The sequence below is a fragment of the Struthio camelus genome, chromosome 28 (genome assembly GCF_040807025.1).
Source record: "Struthio camelus isolate bStrCam1 chromosome 28, bStrCam1.hap1, whole genome shotgun sequence".
NCBI lineage: Eukaryota > Metazoa > Chordata > Aves > Struthioniformes > Struthionidae > Struthio > Struthio camelus.
In genome coordinates this window covers 4,829,300-4,853,972 of record NC_090969.1, presented here as the reverse complement: position 1 = coordinate 4,853,972, position 24,673 = coordinate 4,829,300, and positions in this window count along the sequence as shown.

Sequence of the window (24,673 nt, the reverse complement as noted above, 5' to 3'; positions counted from 1 at the left end):
CCAAAAACAAAACAAAGCACCCACACCCCTGAGGAGTGCTCTGATGGCTTTCCAGACTGGTGGTATTTTCAGGAAAAAAAAGACAGTCTGCACTGCAGTCAGTGATCCGAGGGAACAGGAATAACACTGGGCTCTGGATCCCAAGACGAGCAGAAGGGAAAGCAGTTCAAAAAGAAGAACACACTTCCTCGCTTTGAGACAAGCCTCTAGCCACCGCAGGAGAGACACATAATAGCAAGAGAAGGCTCTTGTACAAACCTCTCAGGGCCTGTTATATTCCTATAGGGAATGGGTGCTATAAACGTGGGTGGGTATTTCTTCCCGGTCTGGACAACACAGAAACAACGGGGATGGGGGGAAGAGAGGGCAGGGAGGAAGAAGAATGCAACCACCTCATGTATTTTCCCAAAGTATTTCCCAGTACCTGATAGGCAGCAGAGGGAAGCTGAAGCTGCAGAATAAGGAGCTGGCTCCAGGTTTGCAGAGTGCTCTCTGGTGGCTCTCCCCCTCCCTGTGGCTGGACTCCTCAGCCCTCCTCTTCCCTGCGGCAGCTCAACTCGGGCTGTCTGGTGTGTGGTGAACGCTCGCCCATCTCTCACAGCCTTTTCAGTGCTCTTGCAGCAAAAGGAACTCACTAGAACAGTAGGAGATGGCACATCCACAATAACAGCTCTACCTCTCCCTACTTCCCTACTGCTGGCTCTGAGGCAGGAAAGCATCAGAGCTCCTCTGCTTAGCAGAAGCAAGGACAGTTCCCCCTGCCCCCTCCAAATGCTTCCTCTCTCTTATCATCCAAGACAGATGAATCCTTTAGGCTGCCTCCTTCCCACAAAAGAGGGGCCCAAAATAAACACAACTACACCTTGAATGCAGGAACTGCTGATGGTCAACCTCAGCTATAGGCATCGGGTGCCACCAACACATGAAAGAACACCATAACCAGAGCATGTTGCAGCAGGAGCCTCTTGAAAGGGATCTTCAACTCATGCCTCTGACTTCTCTTCCACTTTCTCTCAAGCTCTCTCATTGCTATATGTTACCACACTCCAAAATAAGGTTCCCTTACAAAAGCCCTCCCTATTCTGCTGGAAAGTGCTTCCGAAAAGGTCACGTAGCCTCTTTCCACTTAAATCAAATGCTGATAAGAGCATCTGCTTGTAGAAATGCTAATAGGAGCAACTCCCAGCTGCTGCATTAGGCAAAGTATAGGCCCTCTTGCAGAAGCTGCCCCCAGCAGTTATGAGGTTTCCTCTGTGGCAGTGAGAAATAGCAGTGTACAGCAAATGTGATGCGACACTATTTAAGAAAGCATACTTAATGTACATCCCCTACTTATTCTGTGCTATTAACAATAATTCTACACACACATAGTCCACCCACATCTGTTACGAAACAACAAAATTCCAGCCAGTTCCCACTATACAACAAACGAAACCTTAAGCAAAAAAACACTTCCAAACCACGACATGGGCTGTTCCACTCTCACCCTCCATTCACACCTTGCCCCACACACCCACACTCTTTCTACACCTCCTCCTCCCCTTCCTCCACTCACACACCCTTCCCAAGCTCTACTCTCCCCTGACCCACGCACACACTCACCTATCAACCTCCCACCTGCTTCCCACCTCCTCACCTTGCCACACACACACACAACACGCACCCCTACTCAAACACCTCCTCTGCACCACCAACAACACACCCTTCCTCTCCCCTCCACATACAACCTCCCCCTGCAACACCCAACGCACCCACCCCAACACCTAACACACTCTCCCCAGACCTCCCTAAACAAAACCTTGCCACCACCCACCTGCGAGCTGCTGCCTGCGCTTGTCCACTCCATCGGCTGGGCTGTGCTGCCTGATGACACCCCAGCACTCTTCGCCGCCTGCACAACACAACCACCCATTTCCACACAAAGCCACACACAAAGCCCCTCCAACACACACTGCCTCTTCCCTCCCATCTCCTGCCACACCACAACGCCAACAAACACATTCCCACGCCTGCCCGCAACAAACCCTCTCCTCCTCTCCTCCACTCCACACAACCAAAGGCACACAAGCCTGCACACACTACCTCCTTCCAAGCTCGCTCTTCCAAGACCACCTCCCAGCGCCCCCTCTTTCCTCACCCTCACACACCCTGCACCAGCCACCCTTCCCCGTGTCCTGCCCAACACACAGGCCTCCTCCCACCTCCACCACGCCTGCCCACGGGGACCCCGCCTCACCCCACCCACCTCTCACCCCTTTGCCCTTCATGCCTCCTACACTACCTAGCCTACACACACCTCCTCACCTCTCCTCTCCCTCCTCCTCCTCCTCCAACAACCAGGACGCACCCACCTTCCCCCATCCTCACCTGCCTTCCACCACCTCCGCACACAGACACTCCCCTTCCCACTTACCCTCCACACCCTCCAACACCCTTCCCCCACAAACCCTCCGCCCCACACCCCTCACAACCAACCCCACACACCACCACAACACCGAACAACAACCCCCACAGCCACAACAACAAAACACACCCCACTACACACACAGCCCCACTCCACAACAACCCCTCCAGACCTCTCACCCTCCATTCACACCTTGCCCCACACACCCACACTCTTTCTACACCTCCTCCTCCCCTTCCTCCACTCACACACCCTTCCCAAGCTCTACTCTCCCCTGACCCACGCACACACTCACCTATCAACCTCCCACCTGCTTCCCACCTCCTCACCTTGCCACACACACACACAACACGCACCCCTACTCAAACACCTCCTCTGCACCACCAACAACACACCCTTCCTCTCCCCTCCACATACAACCTCCCCCTGCAACACCCAACGCACCCACCCCAACACCTAACACACTCTCCCCAGACCTCCCTAAACAAAACCTTGCCACCACCCACCTGCGAGCTGCTGCCTGCGCTTGTCCACTCCATCGGCTGGGCTGTGCTGCCTGATGACACCCCAGCGCTCTTCGCCGCCTGCACAACACAACCACCCATTTCCACACAAAGCCACACACAAAGCCCCTCCAACACACACTGCCTCTTCCCTCCCATCTCCTGCCACACCACAACGCCAACAAACACATTGCCACGCCTGCCCGCAACAAACCCTCTCCTCCTCTCCTCCACTCCACACAACCAAAGGCACACAAGCCTGCACACACTACCTCCTTCCAAGCTCGCTCTTCCAAGACCACCTCCCAGCGCCCCCTCTTTCCTCACCCTCACACACCCTGCACCAGCCACCCTTCCCCGTGTCCTGCCCAACACACAGGCCTCCTCCCACCTCCACCACGCCTGCCCACGGGGACCCCGCCTCACTCCACCCACCTCTCACCCCTTTGCCCTTCATGCCTCCTACACTACCTAGCCTACACACACCTCCTCACCTCTCTTCTCCCTCCTCATCCTCCTCCAACAACCAGGACGCACCCACCTTCCCCCATCCTCACCTGCCCTCCACCACCTCCGCACACAGACGCTCCCCTTCCCACTCACCCTCCACACCCTCCAACACACTCCCCCCACAAACCCTCCGCCCCACACCCCTCACAACCCACCCCACACACCACCACAACAACACACAACAACAACCCCCACAGCCACAACAACAAAACACACCCCACTACACACACAGCCCCACTCCACAACAACCCCTCCAGCCCTCTCACCCTCCATTCACACCTTGCCCCACACACCCACACTCTTTCTACACCTCCTCCTCCCCTTCCTCCACTCACACACCCTTCCCAAGCTCTACTCTCCCCTGACCCACGCACACACTCACCTATCAACCTCCCACCTGCTTCCCACCTCCTCACCTTGCCACACACACACACAACACGCACCCCTACTCAAACACCTCCTCTGCACCACCAACAACACACCCTTCCTCTCCCCTCCACATACAACCTTCCCCTGCAACACCCAATGCACCCACCACAACACCTAACACACTCTCCCCAGACCTCCCTAAACAAAACCTTGCCACCACCCACCTGCGAGCTGCTGCCTGCGCTTGTCCACTCCATCGGCTGGGCTGTGCTGCCTGATGACACCCCAGCACTCTTCGCCGCCTGCACAACACAACCACCCATTTCCACACAAAGCCACACACAAAGCCCCTCCAACACACACTGCCTCTTCCCTCCCATCTCCTGCCACACCACAACGCCAACAAACACATTGCCACGCCTGCCCGCAACAAACCCTCTCCTCCTCTCCTCCACTCCACACAACCAAAGGCACACAAGCCTGCACACACTACCTCCTTCCAAGCTCGCTCTTCCAAGACCACCTCCCAGCGCCCCCTCTTTCCTCACCCTCACACACCCTGCACCAGCCACCCTTCCCCGTGTCCTGCCCAACACACAGGCCTCCTCCCACCTCCACCACGCCTGCCCACGGGGACCCCGCCTCACTCCACCCACCTCTCACCCCTTTGCCCTTCATGCCTCCTACACTACCTAGCCTACACACACCTCCTCACCTCTCCTCTCCCTCCTCCTCCTCCTCCAACAACCAGGACGCACCCACCTTCCCCCATCCTCACCTGCCCTCCACCACCTCCGCACACAGACACTCCCCTTCCCACTCACCCTCCACACCCTCCAACACACTCCCCCCACAAACCCTCCGCCCCACACCCCTCACAACCCACCCCACACACCACCACAACAACACACAACAACAACCCCCACAGCCACAACAACAAAACACACCCCACTACACACACAGCCCCACTCCACAACAACCCCTCCAGCCCTCTCACCCTCCATTCACACCTTGCCCCACACACCCACACTCTTTCTACACCTCCTCCTCCCCTTCCTCCACTCACACACCCTTCCCAAGCTCTACTCTCCCCTGACCCACGCACACACTCACCTATCAACCTCCCACCTGCTTCCCACCTCCTCACCTTGCCACACACACACACAACACGCACCCCTACTCAAACACCTCCTCTGCACCACCAACAACACACCCTTCCTCTCCCCTCCACATACAACCTCCCCCTGCAACACCCAACGCACCCACCCCAACACCTAACACACTCTCCCCAGACCTCCCTAAACAAAACCTTGCCACCACCCACCTGCGAGCTGCTGCCTGCGCTTGTCCACTCCATCGGCTGGGCTGTGCTGCCTGACGACACCCCAGCGCTCTTCGCCGCCTGCACAACACAACCACCCATTTCCACACAAAGCCACACACAAAGCCCCTCCAACACACACTGCCTCTTCCCTCCCATCTCCTGCCACACCACAACGCCAACAAACACATTCCCACGCCTGCCCGCAACAAACCCTCTCCTCCTCTCCTCCACTCCACACAACCAAAGGCACACAAGCCTGCACACACTACCTCCTTCCAAGCTCGCTCTTCCAAGACCACCTCCCAGCGCCCCCTCTTTCCTCACCCTCACACACCCTGCACCAGCCACCCTTCCCCGTGTCCTGCCCAACACACAGGCCTCCTCCCACCTCCACCACGCCTGCCCACGGGGACCCCGCCTCACTCCACCCACCTCTCACCCCTTTGCCCTTCATGCCTCCTACACTACCTAGCCTACACACACCTCCTCACCTCTCCTCTCCCTCCTCCTCCTCCTCCAACAACTAGGACGCAACCACCTTCCCCCATCCTCACCTGCCTTCCACCACCTCCGCACACAGACACTCCCCTTCCCATTTACCCTCCACACCCTCCAACACACTCCCCCCACAAACCCTCCGCCCCACACCCCTCACAACCAACCCCACACACCACCACAACACCCAACAACAACCCCCACAGCCACAACAACAAAACACACCCCACTACACACACAGCCCCACTCCACAACAACCCCTCCAGACCTCTCACCCTCCATTCACACCTTGCCCCACACACCCACACTCTTTCTACACCTCCTCCTCCCCTTCCTCCACTCACACACCCTTCCCAAGCTCTACTCTCCCCTGACCCACGCACACACTCACCTATCAACCTCCCACCTGCTTCCCACCTCCTCACCTTGCCACACACACACACAACACGCACCCCTACTCAAACACCTCCTCTGCACCACCAACAACACACCCTTCCTCTCCCCTCCACATACAACCTCCCCCTGCAACACCCAACGCACCCACCACAACACCTAACACACTCTCCCCAGACCTCCCTAAACCAAACCTTGCCACCACCCACCTGCGAGCTGCTGCCTGCGCTTGTCCACTCCATCGGCTGGGCTGTGCTGCCTGATGACACCCCAGCGCTCTTCGCCGCCTGCACAACACAACCACCCATTTCCACACAAAGCCACACACAAAGCCCCTCCAACACACACTGCCTCTTCCCTCCCATCTCCTGCCACACCACAACGCCAACAAACACATTCCCACGCCTGCCCGCAACAAACCCTCTCCTCCTCTCCTCCACTCCACACAACCAAAGGCACACAAGCCTGCACACACTACCTCCTTCCAAGCTCGCTCTTCCAAGACCACCTCCCAGCGCCCCCTCTTTCCTCACCCTCACACACCCTGCACCAGCCACCCTTCCCCGTGTCCTGCCCAACACACAGGCCTCCTCCCACCTCCACCACGCCTGCCCACGGGGACCCCGCCTCACTCCACCCACCTCTCACCCCTTTGCCCTTCATGCCTCCTACACTACCTAGCCTACACACACCTCCTCACCTCTCTTCTCCCTCCTCATCCTCCTCCAACAACCAGGACGCACCCACCTTCCCCCATCCTCACCTGCCCTCCACCACCTCCGCACACAGACACTCCCCTTCCCACTCACCCTCCACACCCTCCAACACACTCCCCCCACAAACCCTCCGCCCCACACCCCTCACAACCCACCCCACACACCACCACAACAACACACAACAACAACCCCCACAGCCACAACAACAAAACACACCCCACTACACACACAGCCCCACTCCACAACAACCCCTCCAGCCCTCTCACCCTCCATTCACACCTTGCCCCACACACCCACACTCTTTCTACACCTCCTCCTCCCCTTCCTCCACTCACACACCCTTCCCAAGCTCTACTCTCCCCTGACCCACGCACACACTCACCTATCAACCTCCCACCTGCTTCCCACCTCCTCACCTTGCCACACACACACACAACACGCACCCCTACTCAAACACCTCCTCTGCACCACCAACAACACACCCTTCCTCTCCCCTCCACATACAACCTCCCCCTGCAACACCCAACGCACCCACCCCAACACCTAACACACTCTCCCCAGACCTCCCTAAACAAAACCTTGCCACCACCCACCTGCGAGCTGCTGCCTGCGCTTGTCCACTCCATCGGCTGGGCTGTGCTGCCTGATGACACCCCAGCGCTCTTCGCCGCCTGCACAACACAACCACCCATTTCCACACAAAGCCACACACAAAGCCCCTCCAACACACACTGCCTCTTCCCTCCCATCTCCTGCCACACCACAACGCCAACAAACACATTCCCACGCCTGCCCGCAACAAACCCTCTCCTCCTCTCCTCCACTCCACACAACCAAAGGCACACAAGCCTGCACACACTACCTCCTTCCAAGCTCGCTCTTCCAAGACCACCTCCCAGCGCCCCCTCTTTCCTCACCCTCACACACCCTGCACCAGCCACCCTTCCCCGTGTCCTGCCCAACACACAGGCCTCCTCCCACCTCCACCACGCCTGCCCACGGGGACCCCGCCTCACTCCACCCACCTCTCACCCCTTTGCCCTTCATGCCTCCTACACTACCTAGCCTACACACACCTCCTCACCTCTCCTCTCCCTCCTCCTCCTCCTCCAACAACCAGGACGCACCCACCTTCCCCCATCCTCACCTGCCCTCCACCACCTCCGCACACAGACACTCCCCTTCCCACTCACCCACCACACCCTCCAACACCCTTCCCCCACAAACCCTCCGCCCCACACCCCTCACAACCAACCCCACACACCACCACAACACCCAACAACAACCCCCACAGCCACAACAACAAAACACACCCCACTACACACACAGCCCCACTCCACAACAACCCCTCCAGACCTCTCACCCTCCATTCACACCTTGCCCCACACACCCACACTCTTTCTACACCTCCTCCTCCCCTTCCTCCACTCACACACCCTTCCCAAGCTCTACTCTCCCCTGACCCACGCACACACTCACCTATCAACCTCCCACCTGCTTCCCACTTCCTCACCTTGCCACACACACACACAACACGCACCCCTACTCAAACACCTCCTCTGCACCACCAACAACACACCCTTCCTCTCCCCTCCACATACAACCTCCCCCTGCAACACCCAACGCACCCACCCCAACACCTAACACACTCTCCCCAGACCTCCCTAAACAAAACCTTGCCACCACCCACCTGCGAGCTGTTGCCTGCGCTTGTCCACTCCATCGGCTGGGCTGTGCTGCCTGATGACACCCCAGCGCTCTTCGCCGCCTGCACAACACAACCACCCATTTCCACACAAAGCCACACACAAAGCCCCTCCAACACACACTGCCTCTTCCCTCCCATCTCCTGCCACACCACAACGCCAACAAACACATTGCCACGCCTGCCCGCAACAAACCCTCTCCTCCTCTCCTCCACTCCACACAACCAAAGGCACACAAGCCTGCACACACTACCTCCTTCCAAGCTCGCTCTTCCAAGACCACCTCCCAGCGCCCCCTCTTTCCTCACCCTCACACACCCTGCACCAGCCACCCTTCCCCGTGTCCTGCCCAACACACAGGCCTCCTCCCACCTCCACCACGCCTGCCCACGGGGACCCCGCCTCACTCCACCCACCTCTCACCCCTTTGCCCTTCATGCCTCCTACACTACCTAGCCTACACACACCTCCTCACCTCTCTTCTCCCTCCTCATCCTCCTCCAACAACCAGGACGCACCCACCTTCCCCCATCCTCACCTGCCCTCCACCACCTCCGCACACAGACGCTCCCCTTCCCACTCACCCTCCACACCCTCCAACACACTCCCCCCACAAACCCTCCGCCCCACACCCCTCACAACCCACCCCACACACCACCACCACAACACCCAACAACAACCCCCACAGCCACAACAACAAAACACACCCCACTACACACACAGCCCCACTCCACAACAACCCCTCCAGACCTCTCACCCTCCATTCACACCTTGCCCCACACACCCACACTCTTTCTACACCTCCTCCTCCCCTTCCTCCACTCACACACCCTTCCCAAGCTCTACTCTCCCCTGACCCACGCACACACTCACCTATCAACCTCCCACCTGCTTCCCACCTCCTCACCTTGCCACACACACACAACACGCACCCCTACTCAAACACCTCCTCTGCACCACCACCAACACACCCTTCCTCTCCCCTCCACATACAACCTCCCCCTGCAACACCCAACGCACCCACCACAACACCTAACACACTCTCCCCAGACCTCCCTAAACAAAACCTTGCCACCACCCACCTGCGAGCTGCTGCCTGCGCTTGTCCACTCCATCGGCTGGGCTGTGCTGCCTGATGACACCCCAGCGCTCTTCGCCGCCTGCACAACACAACCACCCATTTCCACACAAAGCCACACACAAAGCCCCTCCAACACACACTGCCTCTTCCCTCCCATCTCCTGCCACACCACAACGCCAACAAACACATTGCCACGCCTGCCCGCAACAAACCCTCTCCTCCTCTCCTCCACTCCACACAACCAAAGGCACACAAGCCTGCACACACTACCTCCTTCCAAGCTCGCTCTTCCAAGACCACCTCCCAGCGCCCCCTCTTTCCTCACCCTCACACACCCTGCACCAGCCACCCTTCCCCGTGTCCTGCCCAACACACAGGCCTCCTCCCACCTCCACCACGCCTGCCCACGGGGACCCCGCCTCACTCCACCCACCTCTCACCCCTTTGCCCTTCATGCCTCCTACACTACCTAGCCTACACACACCTCCTCACCTCTCCTCTCCCTCCTCCTCCTCCTCCAACAACCAGGACGCACCCACCTTCCCCCATCCTCACCTGCCCTCCACCACCTCCGCACACAGACACTCCCCTTCCCACTCACCCTCCACACCCTCCAACACACTCCCCCCACAAACCCTCCGCCCCACACCCCTCACAACCCACCCCACACACCACAACAACACCCAACAACCCCCACAGCCACAACAACAAAACACACCCCACTACACACACAGCCCCACTCCACAACAACCCCTCCAGCCCTCTCACCCTCCATTCACACCTTGCCCCACACACCCACACTCTTTCTACACCTCCTCCTCCCCTTCCTCCACTCACACACCCTTCCCAAGCTCTACTCTCCCCTGACCCACGCACACACTCACCTATCAACCTCCCACCTGCTTCCCACCTCCTCACCTTGCCACACACACACACAACACGCACCCCTACTCAAACACCTCCTCTGCACCACCAACAACACACCCTTCCTCTCCCCTCCACATACAACCTCCCCCTGCAACACCCAACGCACCCACCACAACACCTAACACACTCTCCCCAGACCTCCCTAAACCAAACCTTGCCACCACCCACCTGCGAGCTGCTGCCTGCGCTTGTCCACTCCATCGGCTGGGCTGTGCTGCCTGATGACACCCCAGCGCTCTTCGCCGCCTGCACAACACAACCACCCATTTCCACACAAAGCCACACACAAAGCCCCTCCAACACACACTGCCTCTTCCCTCCCATCTCCTGCCACACCACAACGCCAACAAACACATTCCCACGCCTGCCCGCAACAAACCCTCTCCTCCTCTCCTCCACTCCACACAACCAAAGGCACACAAGCCTGCACACACTACCTCCTTCCAAGCTCGCTCTTCCAAGACCACCTCCCAGCGCCCCCTCTTTCCTCACCCTCACACACCCTGCACCAGCCACCCTTCCCCGTGTCCTGCCCAACACACAGGCCTCCTCCCACCTCCACCACGCCTGCCCACGGGGACCCCGCCTCACTCCACCCACCTCTCACCCCTTTGCCCTTCATGCCTCCTACACTACCTAGCCTACACACACCTCCTCACCTCTCCTCTCCCTCCTCCTCCTCCTCCAACAACCAGGACGCACCCACCTTCCCCCATCCTCACCTGCCCTCCACCACCTCCGCACACAGACGCTCCCCTTCCCACTCACCCTCCACACCTTCCAACACACTCCCCCCACAAACCCTCCGCCCCACACCCCTCACAACCCACCCCACACACCACCACAACAACACACAACAACAACCCCCACAGCCACAACAACAAAACACACCCCACTACACACACAGCCCCACTCCACAACAACCCCTCCAGCCCTCTCACCCTCCATTCACACCTTGCCCCACACACCCACACTCTTTCTACACCTCCTCCTCCCCTTCCTCCACTCACACACCCTTCCCAAGCTCTACTCTCCCCTGACCCACGCACACACTCACCTATCAACCTCCCACCTGCTTCCCACCTCCTCACCTTGCCACACACACACAACACGCACCCCTACTCAAACACCTCCTCTGCACCACCACCAACACACCCTTCCTCTCCCCTCCACATACAACCTCCCCCTGCAACACCCAACGCACCCACCCCAACACCTAACACACTCTCCCCAGACCTCCCTAAACCAAACCTTGCCACCACCCACCTGCGAGCTGCTGCCTGCGCTTGTCCACTCCATCGGCTGGGCTGTGCTGCCTGACGACACCCCAGCGCTCTTCGCCGCCTGCACAACACAACCACCCATTTCCACACAAAGCCACACACAAAGCCCCTCCAACACACACTGCCTCTTCCCTCCCATCTCCTGCCACACCACAACGCCAACAAACACATTGCCACGCCTGCCCGCAACAAACCCTCTCCTCCTCTCCTCCACTCCACACAACCAAAGGCACACAAGCCTGCACACACTACCTCCTTCCAAGCTCGCTCTTCCAAGACCACCTCCCAGCGCCCCCTCTTTCCTCACCCTCACACACCCTGCACCAGCCACCCTTCCCCGTGTCCTGCCCAACACACAGGCCTCCTCCCACCTCCACCACGCCTGCCCACGGGGACCCCGCCTCACTCCACCCACCTCTCACCCCTTTGCCCTTCATGCCTCCTACACTACCTAGCCTACACACACCTCCTCACCTCTCTCCTCCCTCCTCCTCCTCCTCCAACAACCAGGACGCACCCACCTTCCCCCATCCTCACCTGCCCTCCACCACCTCCGCACACAGACACTCCCCTTCCCACTCACCCACCACACCCTCCAACACACTCCCCCCACAAACCCTCCGCCCCACACCCCTCACAACCCACCCCACACACCACCACAACAACACCCAGGAACAACCCCCACAGCCACAACAAAACACACCCCACTACACACACAGCCCCACTCCACAACAACCCCTCCAGCCCTCTCACCCTCCATTCACACCTTGCCCCACACACCCACACTCTTTCTACACCTCCTCCTCCCCTTCCTCCACTCACACACCCTTCCCAAGCTCTACTCTCCCCTGACCCACGCACACACTCACCTATCAACCTCCCACCTGCTTCCCACCTCCTCACCTTGCCACACACACACACAACACGCACCCCTACTCAAACACCTCCTCTGCACCACCAACAACACACCCTTCCTCTCCCCTCCACATACAACCTCCCCCTGCAACACCCAACGCACCCACCACAACACCTAACACACTCTCCCCAGACCTCCCTAAACAAAACCTTGCCATCACCCACCTGCGAGCTGCTGCCTGCGCTTGTCCACTCCATCGGCTGGGCTGTGCTGCCTGATGACACCCCAGCGCTCTTCGCCGCCTGCACAACACAACCACCCATTTCCACACAAAGCCACACACAAAGCCCCTCCAACACACACTGCCTCTTCCCTCCCATCTCCTGCCACACCACAACGCCAACAAACACATTCCCACGCCTGCCCGCAACAAACCCTCTCCTCCTCTCCTCCACTCCACACAACCAAAGGCACACAAGCCTGCACACACTACCTCCTTCCAAGCTCGCTCTTCCAAGACCACCTCCCAGCGCCCCCTCTTTCCTCACCCTCACACACCCTGCACCAGCCACCCTTCCCCGTGTCCTGCCCAACACACAGGCCTCCTCCCACCTCCACCACGCCTGCCCACGGGGACCCCGCCTCACTCCACCCACCTCTCACCCCTTTGCCCTTCATGCCTCCTACACTACCTAGCCTACACACACCTCCTCACCTCTCCTCTCCCTCCTCCTCCTCCTCCAACAACCAGGACGCACCCACCTTCCCCCATCCTCACCTGCCCTCCACCACCTCCGCACACAGACACTCCCCTTCCCACTCACCCACCACACCCTCCAACACACTCCCCCCACAAACCCTCCGCCCCACACCCCTCACAACCCACCCCACACACCACAACAACACCCAACAACCCCCACAGCCACAACAACAAAACACACCCCACTACACACACAGCCCCACTCCACAACAACCCCTCCAGCCCTCTCACCCTCCATTCACACCTTGCCCCACACACCCACACTCTTTCTACACCTCCTCCTCCCCTTCCTCCACTCACACACCCTTCCCAAGCTCTACTCTCCCCTGACCCACGCACACACTCACCTATCAACCTCCCACCTGCTTCCCACCTCCTCACCTTGCCACACACACACACAACACGCACCCCTACTCAAACACCTCCTCTGCACCACCAACAACACACCCTTCCTCTCCCCTCCACATACAACCTCCCCCTGCAACACCCAACGCACCCACCCCAACACCTAACACACTCTCCCCAGACCTCCCTAAACAAAACCTTGCCACCACCCACCTGCGAGCTGCTGCCTGCGCTTGTCCACTCCATCGGCTGGGCTGTGCTGCCTGACGACACCCCAGCGCTCTTCGCCGCCTGCACAACACAACCACCCATTTCCACACAAAGCCACACACAAAGCCCCTCCAACACACACTGCCTCTTCCCTCCCATCTCCTGCCACACCACAACGCCAACAAACACATTCCCACGCCTGCCCGCAACAAACCCTCTCCTCCTCTCCTCCACTCCACACAACCAAAGGCACACAAGCCTGCACACACTACCTCCTTCCAAGCTCGCTCTTCCAAGACCACCTCCCAGCGCCCCCTCTTTCCTCACCCTCACACACCCTGCACCAGCCACCCTTCCCCGTGTCCTGCCCAACACACAGGCCTCCTCCCACCTCCACCACGCCTGCCCACGGGGACCCCGCCTCACTCCACCCACCTCTCACCCCTTTGCCCTTCATGCCTCCTACACTACCTAGCCTACACACACCTCCTCACCTCTCCTCTCCATCCTCCTCCTCCTCCAACAACCAGGACGCACCCACCTTCCCCCATCCTCACCTGCCCTCCACCACCTCCGCACACAGACGCTCCCCTTCCCACTCACCCTCCACACCCTCCAACACACTCCCCCCACAAACCCTCCGCCCCACACCCCTCACAACCCACCCCACACACCACCACAACAACACCCAACAACCCCCACAGCCACAACAACAAAACACACCCCACTACACACACAGCCCCACTCCACAACAACCCCTCCAGCCCTCTCACCCTCCATTCACACCTTGCCCCACACACCCACACTCTTTCTACACCTCCTCCTCCCCTTCCTCCACTCACACACCCTTCCCAAGCTCTACTCTCCCCTGACCCACGCACACACTCACCTATCAACCTCCCACCTGCTTCCCACCTCCTCACCTTGCCACACACACACAACACGCACCCCTACTCAAACACCTCCTCTGCACCACCAACAACACACCCTTCCTCTCCCCTCCACATACAACCTCCCCCTGCAACACCCAACGCACCCACCCCAACACCTAACACACTCTCCCCAGACCTCCCTAAACCAAACCTTGCCACCACCCACCTGCGAGCTGCTGCCTGCGCTTGTCCACTCCATCGGCTGGGCTGTGCTGCCTGACGACACCCCAGCGCTCTTCGCCGCCTGCACAACACAACCACCCATTTCCACACAAAGCCACACACAAAGCCCCTCCAACACACACTGCCTCTTCCCTCCCATCTCCTGCCACACCACAACGCCAACAAACACATTGCCACGCCTGCCCGCAACAAACCCTCTCCTCCTCTCCTCCACTCCACACAACCAAAGGCACACAAGCCTGCACACACTACCTCCTTCCAAGCTCGCTCTTCCAAGACCACCTCCCAGCGCCCCCTCTTTCCTCACCCTCACACACCCTGCACCAGCCACCCTTCCCCGTGTCCTGCCCAACACACAGGCCTCCTCCCACCTCCACCACGCCTGCCCACGGGGACCCCGCCTCACTCCACCCACCTCTCACCCCTTTGCCCTTCATGCCTCCTACACTACCTAGCCTACACACACCTCCTCACCTCTCTCCTCCCTCCTCCTCCTCCTCCAACAACCAGGACGCACCCACCTTCCCCCATCCTCACCTGCCCTCCACCACCTCCGCACACAGACACTCCCCTTCCCACTCACCCACCACACCCTCCAACACACTCCCCCCACAAACCCTCCGCCCCACACCCCTCACAACCCACCCCACACACCACCACAACAACACCCAGGAACAACCCCCACAGCCACAACAAAACACACCCCACTACACACACAGCCCCACTCCACAACAGCCCCTCCAGCCCTCTCACCCTCCATTCACACCTTGCCCCACACACCCACACTCTTTCTACACCTCCTCCTCCCCTTCCTCCACTCACACACCCTTCCCAAGCTCTACTCTCCCCTGACCCACGCACACACTCACCTATCAACCTCCCACCTGCTTCCCACCTCCTCACCTTGCCACACACACACACAACACCCACCCCTACTCAAACACCTCCTCTGCACCACCAACAACACACCCTTCCTCTCCCCTCCACATACAACCTCCCCCTGCAACACCCAACGCACCCACCACAACACCTAACACACTCTCCCCAGACCTCCCTAAACAAAACCTTGCCACCACCCACCTGCGAGCTGCTGCCTGCGCTTGTCCACTCCATGGGCTGGGCTGTGCTGCCTGACGACACCCCAGCGCTCTTCGCCGCCTGCACAACACAACCACCCATTTCCACACAAAGCCACACACAAAGCCCCTCCAACACACACTGCCTCTTCCCTCCCATCTCCTGCCACACCACAACGCCAACAAACACATTGCCACGCCTGCCCGCAACAAACCCTCTCCTCCTCTCCTCCACTCCACACAACCAAAGGCACACAAGCCTGCACACACTACCTCCTTCCAAGCTCGCTCTTCCAAGACCACCTCCCAGCGCCCCCTCTTTCCTCACCCTCACACACCCTGCACCAGCCACCCTTCCCCGTGTCCTGCCCAACACACAGGCCTCCTCCCACCTCCACCACGCCTGCCCACGGGGACCCCGCCTCACTCCACCCACCTCTCACCCCTTTGCCCTTCATGCCTCCTACACTACCTAGCCTACACACACCTCCTCACCTCTCTTCTCCCTCCTCCTCCTCCTCCAACAACCAGGACGCACCCACCTTCCCCCATCCTCACCTGCCCTCCACCACCTCCGCACACAGACACTCCCCTTCCCACTCACCCACCACACCCTCCAACACACTCCCCCCACAAACCCTCCGCCCCACACCCCTCACAACCCACCCCACACACCACCACAACAACACCCAACAACCCCCACAGCCACAACAACAAAACACACCCCACTACACACACAGCCCCACTCCACAACAACCCCTCCAGCCCTCTCACCCTCCATTCACACCTTGCCCCACACACCCACACTCTTTCTACACCTCCTCCTCCCCTTCCTCCACTCACACACCCTTCCCAAGCTCTACTCTCCCCTGACCCACGCACACACTCACCTATCAACCTCCCACCTGCTTCCCACCTCCTCACCTTGCCACACACACACACAACACGCACCCCTACTCAAACACCTCCTCTGCACCACCAACAACACACCCTTCCTCTCCCCTCCACATACAACCTCCCCCTGCAACACCCAACGCACCCACCCCAACACCTAACACACTCTCCCCAGACCTCCCTAAACAAAACCTTGCCACCACCCACCTGCGAGCTGCTGCCTGCGCTTGTCCACTCCATGGGCTGGGCTGTGCTGCCTGACGACACCCCAGCGCTCTTCGCCGCCTGCACAACACAACCACCCATTTCCACACAAAGCCACACACAAAGCCCCTCCAACACACACTGCCTCTTCCCTCCCATCTCCTGCCACACCACAACGCCAACAAACACATTGCCACGCCTGCCCGCAACAAACCCTCTCCTCCTCTCCTCCACTCCACACAACCAAAGGCACACAAGCCTGCACACACTACCTCCTTCCAAGCTCGCTCTTCCAAGACCACCTCCCAGCGCCCCCTCTTTCCTCACCCTCACACACCCTGCACCAGCCACCCTTCCCCGTGTCCTGCCCAACACACAGGCCTCCTCCCACCTCCACCACGCCTGCCCACGGGGACCCCGCCTCACTCCACCCACCTCTCACCCCTTTGCCCTTCATGCCTCCTACACTACCTAGCCTACACACACCTCCTCACCTCTCTTCTCCCTCCTCCTCCTCCTCCAACAACCAGGACGCACCCACCTTCCCCCATCCTCACCTGCCCTCCACCACCTCCGCACACAGACACTCCCCTTCCCACTCACCCACCACACCCTCCAACACACTCCCCCCACAAACCCTCCGCCCCACACCCCTCACAACCCACCCCACACACCACCACAACAACACCCAACAACCCCCACAGCCACAACAACAAAACACACCCCACTACACACACAGCCCCACTCCACAACAACCCCTCCAGCCCTCTCACCCTCCATTCACACCTTGCCCCACACACCCACACTCTTTCTACACCTCCTCCTCCCCTTCCTCCACTCACACACCCTTCCCAAGCTCTACTCTCCCCTGACCCACGCACACACTCACCTATCAACCTCCCACCTGCTTCCCACCTCCTCACCTTGCCACACACACACACAACACGCACCCCTACTCAAACACCTCCTCTGCACCACCACCAACACACCCCTCCTCTCCCCTCCACATACAACCTCCCCCTGCAACACCCAACGCACCCACCACAACACCTAACACACTCTCCCCAGACCTCCCTAAACAAAACCTTGCCACCACCCACCTGCGAGCTGCTGCCTGCGCTTGTCCACTCCATCGGCTGGGCTGTGCTGCCTGACGACACCCCAGCGCTCTTCGCCGCCTGCACAACACAACCACCCATTTCCACACAAAGCCACACACAAAGCCCCTCCAACACACACTGCCTCTTCCCTCCCATCTCCTGCCACACCACAACGCCAACAAACACATTGCCACGCCTGCCCGCAACAAACCCTCTCCTCCTCTCCTCCACTCCACACAACCAAAGGCACACAAGCCTGCACACACTACCTCCTTCCAAGCTCGCTCTTCCAAGACCACCTCCCAGCGCCCCCTCTTTCCTCACCCTCACACACCCTGCACCAGCCACCCTTCCCCGTGTCCTGCCCAACACACAGGCCTCCTCCCACCTCCACCACGCCTGCCCACGGGGACCCCGCCTCACTCCACCCACCTCTCACCCCTTTGCCCTTCATGCCTCCTACACTACCTAGCCTACACACACCTCCTCACCTCTCTCCTCCCTCCTCCTCCTCCTCCAACAACCAGGACGCACCCACCTTCCCCCATCCTCACCTGCCCTCCACCACCTCCGCACACAGACACTCCCCTTCCCACTCACCCACCACACCCTCCAACACACTCCCCCCACAAACCCTCCGCCCCACACCCCTCACAACCCACCCCACACACCACCACAACAACACCCAACAACAACCCCCACAGCCACAACAAAACACACCCCACTACACACACAGCCCCACTCCACAACAACCCCTCCAGCCCTCTCACCCTCCATTCACACCTTGCCCCACACACCCACACTCTTTCTACACCTCCTCCTCCCCTTCCTCCACTCACACACCCTTCCCAAGCTCTACTCTCCCCTGACCCATGCACACACTCACCTATCAACCTCCCACCTGCTTCCCACCTCCTCACCTTGCCACACACACACACAACACGCACCCCTACTCAAACACCTCCTCTGCACCACCAACAACACACCCCTCCTCTCCCCTCCACATACAACCTCCCCCTGCAACACCCAACGCACCCACCACAACACCTAACACACTCTCCCCAGACCTCCCTAAACAAAACCTTGCCACCACCCACCTGCGAGCTGCTGCCTGCGCTTGTCCACTCCATCGGCTGGGCTGTGCTGCCTGATGACACCCCAGCGCTCTTCGCCGCCTGCACAACACAACCACCCATTTCCACACAAAGCCACACACAAAGCCCCTCCAACACACACTGCCTCTTCCCTCCCATCTCCTGCCACACCACAACGCCAACAAACACATTCCCACGCCTGCCCGCAACAAACCCTCTCCTCCTCTCCTCCACTCCACACAACCAAAGGCACACAAGCCTGCACACACTACCTCCTTCCAAGCTCGCTCTTCCAAGACCACCTCCCAGCGCCCCCTCTTTCCTCACCCTCACACACCCTGCACCAGCCACCCTTCCCCGTGTCCTGCCCAACACACAGGCCTCCTCCCACCTCCACCACGCCTGCCCACGGGGACCCCGCCTCACTCCACCCACCTCTCACCCCTTTGCCCTTCATGCCTCCTACACTACCTAGCCTACACACACCTCCTCACCTCTCCTCTCCATCCTCCTCCTCCTCCAACAACCAGGACGCACCCACCTTCCCCCATCCTCACCTGCCCTCCACCACCTCCGCACACAGACACTCCCCTTCCCACTCACCCACCACACCCTCCAACACCCTTCCCCCACAAACCCTCCGCCCCACACCCCTCACAACCAACCCCACACACCACCACAACACCCAACAACAACCCCCACAGCCACAACAACAAAACACACCCCACTACACACACAGCCCCACTCCACAACAACCCCTCCAGCCCTCTCACCCTCCATTCACACCTTGCCCCACACACCCACACTCTTTCTACACCTCCTCCTCCCCTTCCTCCACTCACACACCCTTCCCAAGCTCTACTCTTCCCTGACCCACGCACACACTCACCTATCAACCTCCCACCCGCTTCCCACCTCCTCACCTTGCCACACACACACAACACGCACCCCTACTCAAACACCTCCTCTGCACCACCAACAACACACCCTTCCTCTCCCCTCCACATACAACCTCCCCCTGCAACACCCAACGCACCCACCACAACACCTAACACACTCTCCCCAGACCTCCCTAAACCAAACCTTGCCACCACCCACCTGCGAGCTGCTGCCTGCGCTTGTCCACTCCATCGGCTGGGCTGTGCTGCCTGACGACACCCCAGCGCTCTTCGCCGCCTGCACAACACAACCACCCATTTCCACACAAAGCCACACACAAAGCCCCTCCAACACACACTGCCTCTTCCCTCCCATCTCCTGCCACACCACAACGCCAACAAACACATTCCCACGCCTGCCCGCAACAAACCCTCTCCTCCTCTCCTCCACTCCACACAACCAAAGGCACACAAGCCTGCACACACTACCTCCTTCCAAGCTCGCTCTTCCAAGACCACCTCCCAGCGCCCCCTCTTTCCTCACCCTCACACACCCTGCACCAGCCACCCTTCCCCGTGTCCTGCCCAACACACAGGCCTCCTCCCACCTCCACCACGCCTGCCCACGGGGACCCCGCCTCACTCCACCCACCTCTCACCCCTTTGCCCTTCATGCCTCCTACACTACCTAGCCTACACACACCTCCTCACCTCTCCTCTCCCTCCTCCTCCTCCTCCAACAACCAGGACGCACCCACCTTCCCCCATCCTCACCTGCCCTCCACCACCTCCGCACACAGACACTCCCCTTCCCACTCACCCTCCACACCCTCCAACACACTCCCCCCACAAACCCTCCGCCCCACACCCCTCACAACCCACCCCACACACCACAACAACACCCAACAACCCCCACAGCCACAACAACAAAACACACCCCACTACACACACAGCCCCACTCCACAACAACCCCTCCAGACCTCTCACCCTCCATTCACACCTTGCCCCACACACCCACACTCTTTCTACACCTCCTCATCCCCTTCCTCCACTCACACACCCTTCCCAAGCTCTACTCTCCCCTGACCCACACACACACTCACCTATCAACCTCCCACCTGCTTCCCACCTCCTCACCTTGCCACACACACACACAACACCCACCCCTACTCAAACACCTCCTCTGCACCACCAACAACACACCCTTCCTCTCCCCTCCACATACAACCTCCCCCTGCAACACCCAACGCACCCACCACAACACCTAACACACTCTCCCCAGACCTCCCTAAACAAAACCTGCCACCACCCACCTGCGAGCTACTGCCTGCGCTTGTCCACTCCATCGGCTGGGCTGTGCTGCCTGACGACACCCCAGCGCTCTTCGCTGCCTGCACAACACAACCACCCATTTCCACACAAAGCCACACACAAAGCCCCTCCAACACACACTGCCTCTTCCCTCCCATCTCCTGCCACACCACAACGCCAACAAACACATTCCCACGCCTGCCCGCAACAAACCCTCTCCTCCTCTCCTCCACTCCACACAACCAAAGGCACACAAGCCTGCACACACTACCTCCTTCCAAGCTCGCTCTTCCAAGACCACCTCCCAGCGCCCCCTCTTTCCTCACCCTCACACACCCTGCACCAGCCACCCTTCCCCGTGTCCTGCCCAACACACAGGCCTCCTCCCACCTCCACCACGCCTGCCCACGGGGACCCCGCCTCACTCCACCCACCTCTCACCCCTTTGCCCTTCATGCCTCCTACACTACCTAGCCTACACACACCTCCTCACCTCTCTTCTCCCTCCTCCTCCTCCTCCAACAACCAGGACGCACCCACCTTCCCCCATCCTCACCTGCCCTCCACCACCTCCGCACACAGACACTCCCCTTCCCACTCACCCTCCACACCCTCCAACACACTCCCCCCACAAACCCTCCGCCCCACACCCCTCACAACCCACCCCCCACACCACCACAACAACACCCAACAACAACCCCCACAGCCACAACAACAAAACACACCCCACTACACACACAGCCCCACTCCACAACAACCCCTCCAGCCCTCTCACCCTCCATTCACACCTTGCCCCACACACCCACACTCTTTCTACACCTCCTCCTCCCCTTCCTCCACTCACACACCCTTCCCAAGCTCTACTCTCCCCTGACCCACGCACACACTCACCTATCAACCTCCCACCTGCTTCACACCTCCTCACCTTGCCACACACACACAACACGCACCCCTACTCAAACACCTCCTCTGCACCACCAACAACACACCCTTCCTCTCCCCTCCACATACAACCTCCCCCTGCAACACCCAACGCACCCACCACAACACCTAACACACTCTCCCCAGACCTCCCTAAACCAAACCTTGCCACCACCCACCTGCGAGCTGCTGCCTGCGCTTGTCCACTCCATCGGCTGGGCTGTGCTGCCTGATGACAGCCTAGTTCTTTTCGCTGCCTGCACAACACAACCACCCATTTCCACACAAAGCCACACACAAAGCCCCACCAACACACACTGCCTCTTCCCTCCCATCTCCTGCCACACCACAACGCCAACAAACACATTCCCACGCCTGCCCGCAACAAACCCTCTCCTCCTCTCCTCCACTCCACACAACCAAAGGCACACAAGCCTGCACACACTACCTCCTTCCAAGCTCGCTCTTCCAAGACCACCTCCCAGCGCCCCCTCTTTCCTCACCCTCACACACCCTGCACCAGCCACCCTTCCCCGTGTCCTGCCCAACACACAGGCCTCCTCCCACCTCCACCACGCCTGCCCACGGGGACCCCGCCTCACTCCACCCACCTCTCACCCCTTTGCCCTTCATGCCTCCTACACTACCTAGCCTACACACACCTCCTCACCTCTCCTCTCCCTCCTCCTCCTCCTCCAACAACTAGGACGCAACCACCTTCCCCCATTCTCACCTGCCCTCCACCACCTCCGCACACAGACACTCCCCTTCCCACTTACCCTCCACACCCTCCAACACCCTTCCCCCACAAACCCTCCGCCCCACACCCCTCACAACCAACCCCACACACCACCACAACACCCAACAACAACCCCCACAGCCACAACAACAAAACACACCCCACTACACACACAGCCCCACTCCACAACAACCCCTCCAGCCCTCTCACCCTCCATTCACACCTTGCCCCACACACCCACACTCTTTCTACACCTCCTCCTCCCCTTCCTCCACTCACACACCCTTCCCAAGCTCTACTCTCCCCTGACCCACGCACACACTCACCTATCAACCTCCCACCTGCTTCCCACCTCCTCACCTTGCCACACACACACACAACACGCACCCCTACTCAAACACCTCCTCTGCACCACCAACAACACACCCTTCCTCTCCCCTCCACATACAACCTCCCCCTGCAACACCCAACGCACCCACCACAACACCTAACACACTCTCCCCAGACCTCCCTAAACAAAACCTTGCCACCACCCACCTGCGAGCTGCTGCCTGCGCTTGTCCACTCCATGGGCTGGGCTGTGCTGCCTGATGACACCCCAGCGCTCTTCGCCGCCTGCACAACACAACCACCCATTTCCACACAAAGCCACACACAAAGCCCCTCCAACACACACTGCCTCTTCCCTCCCATCTCCTGCCACACCACAACGCCAACAAACATTCCCACTCTGATCCCGTCATGGACTCATCAACTCTCATCCCATTTTCTCTTACTGCCCACAGATAAGGATGGACACATGACACATAGTCCACCTTTCTCTTCCAAAGTTCACTCCTCCTCAGGACTACACACTTTTATCACATCCCTCTAGATACATCACCTCTCTGCCACCATCCCTTCTCTCTCCTTTGCAATCTACTCCAGCAGGTTGCAAGTCAGAAATTTTAGTAGCCACAGCCCACATCCCTCCTTTTCCCCACAAGCTCATTTTTAGTGCATAGCTGCAAGCTTCAATAGCCCAACAGAAAAGCAGTTATTGATTCTCACTTCTCGCAATGCCACTAGCTATTTCTCGTAGACACCAGCATTTCATCTAGCCCACAGCTTGCCCTCACACAGTGTAATGGCGTCCTCTGAAATACCTGCTCTTGGAATTGGTCTTTATGGGGAAATCTCCTCTGCAGAGTTGGCAGTGAAGGACAATGGAGAGAAGAGAGAGGTCACCAAGTTCCTCTCCCCACATGGTCACTTATGACCTGTGTCCTCAGGCAGTCCTTCCCCCTTCCCTCACTCCCCTCTTCCTTTGGCTGCATTGCAGTAACTTGTGTACTAGGAGCCTGAGCCCCTTCCCCAAAGCTCAGCCCAAGCTCTCTTGAAGGCCTGAGCCTAGCTGGTCTTACATGCTGCCCTGCTCTCCTCACCTTGACTAACTCACCAGGACTCCCAGGACAGCCTT